At 50.2% G+C, this 14,245-nt stretch overlaps 1 protein-coding gene across 25 annotated transcripts in view; it reads right to left on the reverse strand.

Annotated features, from left to right (window-relative positions):
• Positions 1-3,780, reverse strand: part of AKT2 (AKT serine/threonine kinase 2) — a 50,853-nt gene extending 47,073 nt beyond the window's left edge. For 16 of the 25 annotated variants that reach the window (XM_077976108.1, XM_077976109.1, XM_028838367.2 and 13 more), the window contains exon 1: positions 3,622-3,780. The gene's annotated coding sequence lies outside the window, so the exon portion shown is untranslated. 25 annotated transcript variants of the gene reach the window in all.
• Between the last annotated feature and the right edge of the window lie 10,465 nt (positions 3,781-14,245).

Consider the following 14,245-nt stretch of genomic DNA (forward strand, 5'->3'; position numbering starts at 1 on the left):
CAGGGCTGCAAAGCCACTGTGTAGAAGTGGAGTGAGCCCAGGAGCTGCCCTTGTCAGTTCTGTCTTGATTGCATGTCTCCTCCAACCTCTGTTTCTGCATCTGGAAAACTGAGATGCTAATTTCAGCCCTGATTTCCTCCTAGTGCTCTCTGACACGGTTCTGTGAACTGGCAAGGGCCTTCAAAGTCCTGGCAGAAATACTAAGAATTACAATTGCTAAGATATACCAACGGCTCACCATGTGTCGGGCACTCTTCTCAGTGAGGAGACGTTTCAGGTAGGCTTACTGTATGCCAGCATAGTTATGAATGCTTCCCACAAATTAATCCACTCAACCTTCACAATAATCCTATCAGGTGGGAATTATCATCCTCCCCATGACACCGATGATGAAAGGAGCTCAGAATGATTGGGAAGCCTGCTCAAGATCACACAACCATGGAGTGGCAGGGCTGGATTTGAACCCTGTGCTCTCACTCGCTTCCATGCAGCTCTTTACAGAGGCTGGAAACCAGAACATCGAAGTTCTGGATCCTAGCTGGGCCAGGCTGGGGAGCTGGATCCTGGAATGCTCAAGGGGACCAAAAGTAGGGGGTGGGGGAGGCTGGATGCCTCAGTTCCATAACACAATCATGACTGCCAACCAAGACTTACACAGTGCCAGGCACCGTTCTCGGAGCTTCTCGTGGATTAATTCATTTAATCCTCACAACAGCCCAAGGTGGGTGTCCTTCTGAGACCAATGCATGGGAGTGAACAGTGTGGTCTGAGGCCACAGAGCTAGAACCCACTTCTCCATCCTGCCGCTAGCCAACGCAGGTCCCTGGTAGCTGTGTCACCTCCCGCATGGCTCTCTTGCTGTCTTCTTCTCCCAGCACACACCTGCCCAGCGTTAAAGGATGCCCTGGCTCCACTCTGAGGAGGGACCAAGAACTGCTGGACTGGCTGCAGGCAGAGGTGCTCAGGGCAGCCTGAGACTCAGGGGTGAGAGGAAGGAAAGACATAGGATAGTCACCTGTATAGGTGGAGGACAGAGGACAGAGGTGACTCTATCCTATGTCTTTCCTTCCTTTCACCCAGCCTGGAACCTGGTGAGCAAGGAATGCATGGCACTAGGGGCTCAGTGACCTGGGTTCAAATCCCACCCTGGCGCCCATAGGGTCTGATAAGACCTGGGGGAAGGCAATTCTTCCTCTGAACTTCAATTTCAGACTGCAAAAAAAGGACACAAATACCATATAAAACCCGAAGCACAGGGCTGGGCAGAGTATATGCTCATAGACAAAAGCCACTGCTCCAGTTTCTCCTTGACAAGAGGATCTGAGGCCAAGGTGGGCCAAGGGCTCACATCACACCTCTACCACTTCAGCTATGAGACCTCAGGGAAATCTTTACACTTCACAGTGAGTGAAATGATTCCTCATCTGTAAAATGGTATCACACTTCTAACTAGCTTGTAGCTCTCCACCAAATAGGCCTAACCACAGGTACGTTTTGAGACTTAAGTGAGGTCACATGTGCAAAAGCCCTGTCACACGCCTGGCATGGGGTGAATGCTATAAACACTGGGCATCCACTAGCTCTGGAAATGATTTGCCTCTCTGAGCTGCTGTTTTCTCATCTAAAAGGGAAAGCATAACAACAGCGCCTACCGCTCTAGAATTCAAGTATTCAGCAAGTTTATCTCTAAGAAGCATTCCAAACAGTGTGTGGCCCACAGAATGCATTCAGTTACTGTCAGCCATCAATTTCGTGATTACTGTTTTCACTGCCGCTGTTAGCCCCATCAGGCAAAGCCTCTAAAAGGTGGCAGAAGGAGAGGACCAGCGGAACAAAACCCTAGTGGAGAAAAATTATACAGAGCCCCTACTGCCTCACAGACTGTGGGACCTTTCTCCCCAGAACCACAAGGCACGGAAGCCAGTCAGCTTGGAAATCACTGCTGCGGACTAGGGGCAACCGTCTGCCCCCTCCGACCACATCACCAGCCCAGGTCTGCTGGGTCAATCAGGGACTGCAGCCAGTCCTCCGGGAACTCCAGACCCAGAGCAAAGGCTACAGGGCAAGCCAAGGTCATGATCTGGCCTAGGGAGCAGGGACACTGGCCACAGACCTCTGGGGCTGGCTGCTCCCAGCACCAGTCCACAGACCACAATAAGACACCAGATCCACGGGGGATCGACTGTCCGAAGCCCTTCAGAGCAGCCTTCCTCCTTGGGCCAGGCTGGGCCAGGGGCACCCCCCTCCAAGTCCCCTTGGCCTATGCAAAGAGGAACAGCTGGGAAAACAGCTCCCGGCCTCACTGCAAGGCCAACTGTGACTGCCTTGGTGGGAAGTGTAAACATGATGTGTGACTGATCTGGTAACCGGGAGACACAAACAGCTTCGTGGCCAGCGACAGAGGAGCATGTAATGGTCTGCGTTGGTTCCCGGACCCTTCACATCCACTGCCAACCAAGGTCAGCCCACGAGTGAACTCCTGCTTCTCTGGAAAAGTAGGAGTGGATGACGTTGAAAAGCAGCCCACTGGAGGCCCTAGTTACTCCAGCCCAGGCATCTTGCTGAGCCCAAGAGGTCTCCAAATGAGAAGAAGTCCTCACAATCCTAAGATCAAGATGCCCCCAGAAAGCTTTCCCGGGGGGAAGAGGTGTTCCCCCAAACACTCCTTCCTCCCAAGTTTTAACAAGCTGGTCCAGGGGCACGGCTCCTCAAATCCAAGCCTAATCCCTCTTCCTCTTCCGAATGTGGAGCCTAAAGCTCAGACAACTTCAGTGACTTCCAACGCAGCTTTCCTCCCTCCCCTATGGAAGGAAAGAACTGTTACTGCCTGGTGAAAAATCTGAGAGGGTAATGGAATCCAGAGCAGCACCTCCGTGGTCCAAAGCACCCCAGGAACCATGACGTTCCCTCCAAAGTCGTTAAGAAGTTCAATAAAGGCTGAGCTCAGTGTAAACCCCCAACCCCACACACGTCAAATACAAGAAACAGAAACCCCTTCTCACCAATCGGAATCACAGTCCTCCCAAAATACGCCCCTAAAATCCACTAGGGCCTGTCCCGCCCCGTCCCAGTCCCTTAAAGATCACAGACATCACAGTCCTCCTCTGATTTGGGCTCCCCTACGTTCTAAGCAGGGCTCCCCCAACGCCGTGGTGATACTACCCAGCCACACTTCGGGAAGCATGCTCCCAAGAACCCCCACCCCTGTAAATACAGCACAGCAACGGCTTCCACAGCGCCAAAAAGGTACACCCCTCTACACTTGATGCGGCGCGCCCCCTCGAGAGTTTAGCCCGCGCACGCCAGGCTCGATCTGCCCGCCGCGCCCCACGGGTCCAGCCCCCGGCCCGCGCACGCTGGGGCCTGCGCTCCCTGTCCCGCACACTCGCAGCGCTCCCCTCGCCGCCTCAGTGGTACGGCCCGCCGCCACCTCCCCCGGCCCCCGGCGGCTGGTCCCACCGCCCCCGCTCGGCCACCCCCACTCAGCTCCGGAAGGGGGGGCTCGAGGGCCGCGGTCCCCCCGGCGGGCACGGGTGGTACAGCCCATCGCGGCACCGCGGGGGGCCCGGACGCGACCATCGCGGGGGGAGGGCGCTCGGGGACACGCGCTGGCGCACTCACCTGTCACCGGCAGCCGCCCAGCCTCTCCGGCGGGGCTCTACCCCCGCCCATCGCCACGCTGCGCTGGTTCCCGTTCCTTGTGTTTCCCGGCAGTGGCTACGGCGCCCGCAGCGGCGGCGGCGACGCCTTCTCCGAGCCAGGCCCAACGGCTCGCGCGGCGCGGCCCCCCCGCCCCCTCCCCCCAGCCCCCGCTTACCGCCCCCTCCCACCCTCTGGACGGAAATACCGCCCTCTCGCGCCACAAACAGGAAGTGACGTACAAAGAGCCGGAGAAGAACTCTGAGAGAGCAAGAGCGCAAGCGCAGGGCAGAGAAGGAGGCGGGCTCACAGCAGAGCGCCTGCGCACATTAGACAACTTTGGGCCTGTGTGGGTTAGAGATTGGCCTCGCTAAGGCGTGGGGCGGAAAGCCGAGATGGGGTTACGCAGGCGCAGTAGGACTCCGACAGCTGCTTTCCCTAGGGACTCACCGCAGCGATTATTTCCCGGCAGCCTCTAGTCCGTATTTACATACGCTTTGATCTTGTTTTACTTCGTTCTGTGTTCTTAAAGGAATCCGGAACGGGAGTGAGTTAGGAGGGGTTTCCTTTTCAGTGAACTCGTCATGGTTGAGCTCAGGCTCTGAAGCCACACAACCCGAGATTTGAATTTCCTCCTTTCTGGTGACTGTGGGCAGAAGGCTTGACCGTTTTCTGTGCCTCAATATCCACATCTGCTAAATGGAAAATCATCCCTGTGTCGCTGGCTTTTGAACTATTTTAATGTAAACAAAACGGTTTTTACAAATTAGTTCATGACTGCAAAATATTAATGCCACCTGCTCTCATTGTACATATTCCAGTGAATCTGGGATATAACATTTTATAAGGCCCATAAAGGCCTTAAAATCACCCTGCGGCCGGGCGCGGTGGCTCACCCCTGTAATCGTAGCACTTGGGGAGGCCAAGGCGGGCGGATCACGAGGTCAGGAGTTCGAGACCAGCTTGGCCAACATAATGAAACCCCGTCTCTACTCAAAATACAAAAAAAAAAATAGCCCGGCGTGGCGGTGCCTGTAATCCCAGCTACTTGAGAGGCTGAGGCCGGAGAATCGCGTGAACCCGGGAGGCGGAGGTTTCAGTGAGCCGAGATCGTGCCATTGCACTCCAGCCCAGGCAACAGTGCAAGATTCCGTCTCAAAAAAAGAAAAAAAAAATCACCCTGCAAGAAAAGAGCTTTGCACAGATCCTGATCCGTATATTAGCTAGTTGTACTGGACAGCTGTGAGGCATCTGGCTCCCTGCCCCTCCTCTCTCGTAGGGGATTGTGCTGCCTCCTGAATTTGGGTTCCAGTATGGCATATAGCTTGGCAATTGTATGCATTAGTGAGAAAAATGCCTGGCTGAGAGTTGAATCCTGGGTCCACCTCAGTCTGTGTGTTTTGGGCAAATGCTCCTTTTTTTTTTTTTTTTTTTTTTTTTTTTGAGATGGAGTCTCGCTCTGTCTCCGGGCTTGAGTGGGCTTTCGTTTTCCGAGAGGTAAACCTACTGCTGGAACTAGCCCTATCTTAATTGGTTTCTAGCTTGGAACTTGCTGCTCAGTATTCCTAATTCACGGTCTTCCCCATCAGTCGGTGTTAATAACTCTGACCAATGCCCCCCGCCCCCCTTCACAGCCCTAACCATTTTCATCTATTACTGTCTGGTGACAGGTCTGTTTAGTGAGGACTGCATAGGAAACCCAGTAAAGGAAGAGACCAAGACTGTCTCAGACATCAGTGTGTATCCAACATTGCCCAGAATGGGCTCTTGCAGAATGTTTGTTTCAAGAATTAGCCCTTCTGCCCTAATCTAGACTCAAGGTTACTGTGACCAACCCTCTTCTCTCCTTTCTCTCCTGTCAGCTGAACAGCCTAACAGGCCATTCCCCTACATCTAAAGTCTCCCCTGGGCCAACTTGAATCCTAGCCCCTCCTAGGGCACTTAATTATGACACACTGAGATCTCACTGAAACCACCCATGTGCTTGTGTATAAACTCCTTGCAGCACTGGTAGTCAAGGGCAATGGCTTTCTCTCTTTTTTTTTTTTTTTGAGATGGAGTCTCGCTCTGTCTCCAGGCTGGAGTGCAGTGGCAAGATCTCAGCTCACTGCAACCTCCACCTCCCAGGTTCAAGCAATTCTCCTGCCTCAGCCTCCCGAGTACCTGGGATTACAGAAATGCGCCACCACGCCGAGCTAATTTTTTTGTATTTTTAGTAGAGACGGGGTTTCACCATGTTGGCCAGGATGGTCTCCATCTCTTGACCTTGTGATCCACCTGCCTCAGCCTCCCAAAGTGCTGGGATTACAGACATGAGCCACTGTGCCCGGCTCTTTCTGCTTTTGGTTTTGTTTTTTTGTTGGTTTTTTGAGACAGGGTTTCACTCCCTCTGTCACCGAGCTTGAAATGCAGTGGCATGATCTCAGCTCACTGCAACTGACACCTCCCATGCTCAAGCCATCTCCCACTTCAGCCTCCCAAGTACTGGGACCACAGATGTGCGCCACTATGCCCAGCTAATTGTTTTGTATTTTTGGTTGAGACGGGGTTTCACCATGTTGCCCAGACTGGTCTAAAACTCCTAAACTAAGGCAATCCACCCACCTCAGCCTCCCAGAGAGCTGGGATTAGACATGTGAGCCACCACACTTGGCCTAATATTCTTTTTTTCTTTTCTTTTTTTTTTTTTTTTTTTTGACACAGTCTCGCTCTGTTGCCCAAGCTGGAGTGTAGTGGTGCCATCCGCCATCTCGGCTCACTGCAACCTCCGCCTCCCAGGTTCAAGCAATTCTCCTGCTTCAGCCTCCTCAGTAGAGGGATTACAGGAATGCGCCACCACGCCGAGCTAATTTTTTTGTATTTTTAGTAGAGACGGGGTTTCACCATGTTGGCCAGGATGGTCTCCATCTCTTGACCTCGTGATCCACCTGCCTCAGCCTCCCAAAGCCACACCTGGCTGATTTTTGTATTTTTATTTTTTATTTATTTATTTTTGAGACTGAGTTTCATTCTTGAGCCACCGCGCCTGGCAATTTTTAAATTTTTAGTAGAGACACGGTTTCACCATGTTGGCCAGGCTGGTCTCGAACTCCTGACCTGAAATGATCTGCCCACCTCAGCCTCTCAAAGTGCTGGGATTACAGGCGTGAGTCAGCGCGCCTGGCCCTTAATATTCTACTTATTTCAATTCTGCAACCCGCTGAACTGATTTTCTGGTTGTGCCTTGTAGTTTGTACAACATTAGTCTAGGGGGGTAAACAACCCCCTAGCGTTGTTTGATGAGTAGATGAGTAGGCCCAGGTTCTAATAATAACTTTTCTGTGTCCTTGTCAAAGTCACTTCACTTCTCTGAGCTTGCCTTTCTTTATTCTATTAAAACAGTAATAATATAATTTATTTAGCAATTGTTACAGGCTGAGTTGTGTGTTCACACACTCCCACCAATGCTATCCTGTTGCTATCTCTCTACACAGTAACTCTGGAGGTTAAATGTAACAGTATATTAAGGGCCTTGCTTGAGTTCCCAGGACATGTTAAAGACAAAGACAGTATTGAACCCAGACGGTTTGATATCAGAGCCTGTGCTCTTAACTCATCTCATGCTGGAAAATGGAAAAGTATTGGCCCTACTTCTGTGCCCTATGTTACTTCTGCAAATGGCTTACTTATCTTTGGGGGGCCTCAAAGGCCATCCTGGGCAACATAGCGAGACCCTTTCTCTATTTTCAGCATCAAGGGTGAAACTTGAGGGCCACCTTGAATCTTGTGGCAGGGCAACACAGCGAGACCCTTTCCATTTCAGCATCAAGAGTGATCAATCCAGGCGACTGGGCACAGTGGCTCACACCTGTAATCCCAGCACTTTGGGAGGCAGAGGCAGGTGGATCACCTGAGGTCATGAGTTCAAGACCATCCTGGCCAGCATGGTGAAACCCCATCTCTACTAAAAATACAAAAATCTACAAAATTTAGCCGGGTGTGGTGATGGGCGCCTGTTACTTAGGAGGCTGAGGCAGGAGAATCACTTGAATCTGGGAGGCAGAGGTTGCAGTAAGCCGAGATTGCGCCATTGCACTCCAGCCTGGGTGGCGCAGTGAGACTCCATCTCAAAAAAAAATAAAAAAAATAAAAAATAAATTAAAAAAAAATTTTAGCCAGGCATGGTGGCAGGTGCCTGTAATCCCAGCCACTTGGGAGACTGAGGCAGGAAAATTGCTTGAACCTGGGAAGCGGAGGTTGCAGGGCAACAAGAGCAAAACTTCGTCTCAAAAAAAAAAAAAAAAAGAAAGAAAGAAAAAAAGTGTGAACCAGGAGAAAATTCCCTACAACCTCACCCCATTCTCTTCCATCCTAATCTAGTCTATAAACTCTCTCCCCATAACTATAAATATGGACTGCACATGCACTTTGCTGGGTAGAGGGGGCCGGTAACTTATTAAAAGCTGTTCAAAGGTCTCTTGATTCAGAAAAAAGAAAATGATGAGGGATCTTGCCCCAAGGGCTGGAGAGGACATCTCCTTAAAGCCCCCTTCTGTGCCCAGAGAGCAGAAATCAGGCCCGGGAGTCCACTCCAAGGCTTCTCACAGAGGAATCTCCTTATCGATGGCAACTGGACAAGCTGTGGGAACTAGTCACAAAATATATATATATATATATATATATATATATATATATATATATTTTTTTTTTTTTTTAGATGGAGTCTTGCTCTGTCACCAGGCTGGAGTGCAGTGGTGCAATCTTGGCTCACTGCAACCTCTACCTCCCGGGTTCAAGCAATTCTCATGCCTCAGCCTCCCGAGTAGCTGGGATTACAGGCACCCACCACCATGCCCGGCTGATTTTTGTATTTTTAGTAGAGACGGGGTTTCACCGTGTTAGCCAGGATGGTCTCGATCTCCTGACATCGTGATCCACCTGCCTCAGCCTCCCAAAGTGCTGGGATTACAGGCGTGAGCCACCACACCCAGCCCCATTTTTATTTTTTATTTAAAATATTTAGGCTGGACACAGTGGCTCATACCTGTAATCCCAGCACTTTGGGAGGCCGAGGCAGGAGTATCACTTGAGGCCAGGAGTTAGAGACCAGCCTGGCCAACATGGTGAAACCCTATCTCTACTAAAAATACAACAATTAACCCCGGGAGGTGGTGGGCACCTGTAATCCCAGCTACTGGGAGGCTGAGGCATGAGAATCACTTGAACCCAGGAGGCAGAGGTTGCAGTGAGCCAAGACTGTGCCACTGCACTCCAGCCTGGGTGACAGAGCAAGACTCTAGCTCAAAAAATAAACAAACAAATAAATAAGTAAAATATTTAAAAGTTTCCCACATTATAAAGAAATGTCAAAATCATATATTTGATTCTCGAGCCAGAATCTACAAAGTCCACTCCCTGCTGCCTCCCCCAGATACCACTGTGTTGGGAAGATCCTTTCAGAGTAACGTTATTAATATATTTGGCAGAAGTACGTATAAGCCTCAGGGATTCCGCACATGTTGGTTCCGATTTCCTTTTTTAAAATTTGTTTCTTTTTCAAAAATTGGAAGACACAGTGCACATTCAATTTTCTAATATATCAGAGATTCTTGAAACGTTTAAGGCCAGGTGCGGCATCTCAAGCCTGTAATCCCAGCACTTTGGAAGGCCGAGACAGGAGGATTGCTCGAACTTAAAACTTCAAGACCAGGCCGGGCGCGGTGGCTCAAGCCTGTAATCCCAGCACTTTGGGAGGCCGAGACGGGCAGATCACGAGGTCAGGAGATCAAGACCATCCTGGCTAACACAATGAAACCCCGTCTCCACTAAAAATACAAAAAAATTAGCTGGGCGTGGTGGCGGCGCCTGTAGTCCCAGCTACTCGGGAGGCTGAGGCAGGAGAATGGCGGGAACCCGGGAGGCGGAGCTTGCAGTGAGCCGAGATCGCGCCACTGCACTCCAGCCTGGGCGACAGAGCGAGACTCCGCCTCAAAAAAAAAAAAAAAAAAAACTTCAAGACCAGCCTGGATAACATGGCAAAACCCCTTACCTACCAAAAAATGCAAAATAAAAAAAAAAAAATTAGTTGGGTGCAGTCACACACCCATGGTCCCAACTACTCAAATAAAACAACAAATATTTAAGTGGTCATGCTAGGCTAGTACACTTTGTGTAGACTTTGGGATGACGCTTTCTCTGCTCCCTCTTTTTTCTTTCTTTTTTTTTTTTTTTTTTGAGATAGAGTCTCGCTTCTGTCACGCAGGCTGGAGTGCAGTGGCGCGATCTCGGCTCACTGCAACCTCCACCTCCAGTGTTCAAGCGATTCTCCTTCCTCAGCCTCCCAAGTGGCTGGGATTACAGGCACCCGCCACCATCCCCGGCTAACTTTTGTATTTTTAGTAGAGATGGAGTTTCACCACGTTGGCCAGGCTAGTTTTGAACTCCGGATCTCAGGTGATCTACCTGCTTCGGCCTCCCAAAGTGCTAGGATTACAGGCATGAGTCACCAAGCCCAGCCTCTTTTTTCTTTATTATTTTATTATTATTTTGAGACAGAGTCTCACTCTGTCTCCCAGGCTGGAATGCAGTGGTGTGAATACACCTCACTGCAGCCTTGACCTCCTGGGCTCAAGCAATCCTCCCACCACAGACTCCAGAGTAGTTGGGACCACAAGCGCACACCACTACGCCCAGCTAATTTTTGTTTGTTTGTTTGTTTTTGTTTTTGAGATGAAGTTTTGCTCTTGTTGCCCAGGCTGGAGTGCAATGACGTGATCTCAGCTCATTGCATCCTCCACCTCCACCTCCTGGACTCAAGCTGTTCTCTTGCCTCAGTCTCCTGAGTAGCTGGGATTACAGGCATGGGCCACCATGCCCGGCTAATTTTATATTTTTAGTAGAGATGGGGTTTCTCCATGTTGGTCAGGCTGGTCTCGAACTCCCGAACTCAAGTGATCCACCCTCCTCGGCCTCCCAAAGTCCTGAGATTACAGGCGTGAGCCACTGCACCCGGCCTGCCCAGCTAAATTTTAAATTTTTTAGAGATGGAGGGGGTGGTCTCACCATCTTGCCCAGGCTGGTCTCGAACTCCTGGCCTCAAGCAGTCCTCCTGCCTCAGCCTCCCAAAGTGCTGGGATTACAGGCATGAGCCACCTGTTCGATCAATAAGATCAAACACCTTTATCAATCTGCTTCCAACACATAGAGGGCTTCCAATCCCACGTGGAAAAGCCAAAGGCCTCACTGTGGTCTTCATGGCTGTATATGATCTGTCCCTGCCTGTTTCTCTAACTTCATCGCAAACTACTCTTGTCCCTGGCCCATGTTCCAGACACACATACCTCCTCTCTGCCCCTCCAAAAAGACAAGCCTCGGGGCATTTGGGAACTTGCTGTCTCCTCTGGCTGGACTCTTCATGTCCCTGATCCTGATCTTGGCATGACTGGTTCCTTCTTTCTTCTCTTTCACAACGCTGTTCAAATCTCACCTTTGGGTGCAGTGGCTCATGCCCATAATCCCAGCACTTTGGGAGGCCAAGGCGGGCGGGTCACCTGAGGTCAGGAGTTCCAGAACAGCCCGGCCAACATGGTGAAACCCTGTCTCTACAAAAAAATACAAAAATTAGCTAGGCATGATGGTGGGTGCCTGTAATCCCAGCTACTTGGAGGCTGAGGTGGGAGAATCACTTCAATCCAGGAGGCAGAGGTTGCACTGAGCTGAAATGGCGCCACTGCATTCCAGCCTGAGCGACAGAGCAAGACTCTGTCTCAAAAAAGAAACAAACAAAACACCCAAATCTCACCTCCTAAGTTCTCTCCTTGGCCACTCCGAGTCTAAAAGGGCCATGCTGTCACTATCTTTGTAAGCATATTTGAATCCTCTACCTAGGACTTAACACTAAAAGATACTTTTGTTGTTTATTTTGTGTCCTCCTCCAAGCCAGAAGATACATTTGCTCATGAGGACAAGGACTCTTGGATACCAATGTATTCTATAGAATGCCTGTGAAAAAGTTCAGGACACACCACCCCAATATACGCCCATTTGATATGCTGATTACTTCAAACGGAGGTAACTCCAGGAAACAGTAAATGCAGAGACTTTCTCTGACCTTCCCTTATCTACCCGTACTTGGATCCTCCAAAAGGAACTCCATTGTCATGAATCCCCTCCCCAGGAATCTTCTCAATCAGGGAAGATGAGCTCAGATCACAGGAGAGGAGACTGGAGGTTGACATGATGCCCAGGCTGTCACCTGTTCTTCTGGGAAAACTTTTCTTAACTAAGAGACAATCTGAGTAACAACTTTTATTCGCCATACACTTCATCCCTGCACCCTCCCACAACTTATGTCACCACCACCTCCCAGAAGCCCCAAGCCCCTCTTCTTTTCTGCAGGTCAGGATGCTATATAATAAGCTTCAATCCTCTGACCCTTCTTTGAATCTCGTATTTTGTGGGACTCTCACGTGTATGTATGCAATTTTTTTTTTTTTTTTTGAGATGGAGTCTCACTCTGTTGCCCAAGCTGAAGTGCAGTGGCGCGATCTCGGTTCACTACAACCTTCGCTTCCCAGGTTCAAGCAATTCTCCCACCTCAGCCTCCCAAGTAGCTGGGATTACAGGCGCCCGCCACACCACCATCCCTGGCCAATTTTTATACTTTTAGTAGAGATGGGGTTTCGTCATTTTGGCCAGGCTGGTCTCGAACTCCTGACCTCAAGAGATCCGCCCGCCTCAGCCTCCCAAAGGGCTGGGATTACAGGCATGAGCCACCATGCCCGGCATTTTTTTGCTACTGTTTTTTGTTTTCTGAGACAGAGTCTCACTCTGTCGCCCAGGCTAGAGTGCAATGACACGATCTTGGCTCACTATAACCTCCGCTTCCTGGGTTCAAGTGATTCTCCTGCCTCAGCCTCCTGAGTAGCTGGGAGTACAGGCAAACGCCACCACACCAGGCTAATTTTTGTATTTTTAGTAGAGACGGGGGGGGTCACCATGTTGGCCAGGCTGGTCTTGAACTCCTGACCTCATGATCTGCCCGCCTCGGCCTCACAAAGTGCTGGGATTACAGGTGTGAGCCACCACGCTCGACCTTTTGCTACTGTTAATCTGCCTTATATCGGTTTAATGTATAAGCCAGCCAAAGAATTTAGAAGGGTAGTGGGAGGAGCCGGGCACAGTGGCTCATGCCTATAATCCCAGCATTTTGGGAGGCCGAGGTGGGTGGATCACGAGGTCAGGAGATTGAGATCATCCTGGCTAACACGGTGAAACCCCCTCTCTACTAAAAATACAAAAAGTTAGCCAGGAGTGGTGGCAGGTGCCTGTAGTCCCAGCTACTCAGGAGGCTGAGACAGGAGAATGGTGTGAACCCGGTAGGTGGAGCTTGCAGTGAGCCGAGATCGCACCACTGCACTCCAGCCTGGGCGACAGAGGGAGACTCAAAAAAAAAAAAAAAATCGCAATGCATAGTGGCATGTGCCTGTAATTCCAGCTACTTAGGAGGGTGAGGCAGGAGAATAGCTTGAACCTGTGAGGCAGAGGTTGCAGTGAGCCAAGATCGTGCCACTGCATTACAGCCTGGGTGACAGAGCAAGACTCTGTCTCAAAAAACAACAACGACAAAAAAAAAACGGGTAACGGGAAGCCATTTTTCACAACCTTCCAGTTTCTGGTGCCCAATGTGGGGCATCTCTCACTTTTTACGCTGAGACTGCTTCAGCAGCAGGCTCCTGGCATGCCTGACCAAACACTAGCCACAGCTAAGGTTTCCTACCACATTAGCCCCCCAGATCTCTGCCTGTAGAGCCCAGCGGAAGCAAGATAGGTAAGGGTCTCTTTGTCTTTTTCCCTTTTCTAAGTTTGGATTAGCAGGAGAAAATGTGTACGAACTAGTTCTTGTATAATAATTCTGGCTTTTTGTTTGGTTATTTTTTTTTTTTGGTGGTGGGGGGTGGTATTCTTGTTTTCTGATTCCTCCCCTCCCAGAGATGGTCATTATTTTCCCATGTCTGTGTCTTTTGTGTCGTGTCATACAGAAGAGAATCATAGGACAAGAACACAGGCCTCAAAGACTGGTGAGTTCACACTTCTCAGCAGACCAACGTCTGTTCAGACTAATTTTGCTATGGGTCCCCAAGACAAAAACCAGATGAGGTGCTCCTTGGGTCTTGTTTTATGTCCTGAGAGTTTGGCTTTTCCATCAGTGGGAACACTCTGGCCTCTGCCAGCTGAGGGTGCAGGTGTCGGCTTGTGTCAGCCAGCCAGTCAAATAGGCTGGAAGCCCACAATGCGGAGTGACAAGCGGCATTCTCTTTGTCCACTCGTGCCAGCTCTCGAGAGAGTTGGGTCCCAATAGCCATCCCAGTCTGCAAGGGCTTTGTTGTCTGAACCTTTAATTGACAGTACTAGGAAAGCCGAATCCCAGTAGTGCTTGCTTGGTGTCACAGATTAGTGGGTCAGTGAGTGTCGTGGGAGACTGGAGACACCATTTACACATACACTATCCTTAATGCCTGTGGCAACAAAGGTCTTTGCTTTCTTTTTTTTTTTTTTTTTTTTGAGATAGAGTCTCACCCTGTCGCCCAGGCTCGAGTGCAGTGGCTTGATCTCGCCTCACTGCAAC

Source organism: Macaca mulatta, chromosome 19 (assembly GCF_049350105.2).
Source record: "Macaca mulatta isolate MMU2019108-1 chromosome 19, T2T-MMU8v2.0, whole genome shotgun sequence".
NCBI classification, from domain to species: Eukaryota; Metazoa; Chordata; class Mammalia; order Primates; family Cercopithecidae; genus Macaca; species Macaca mulatta.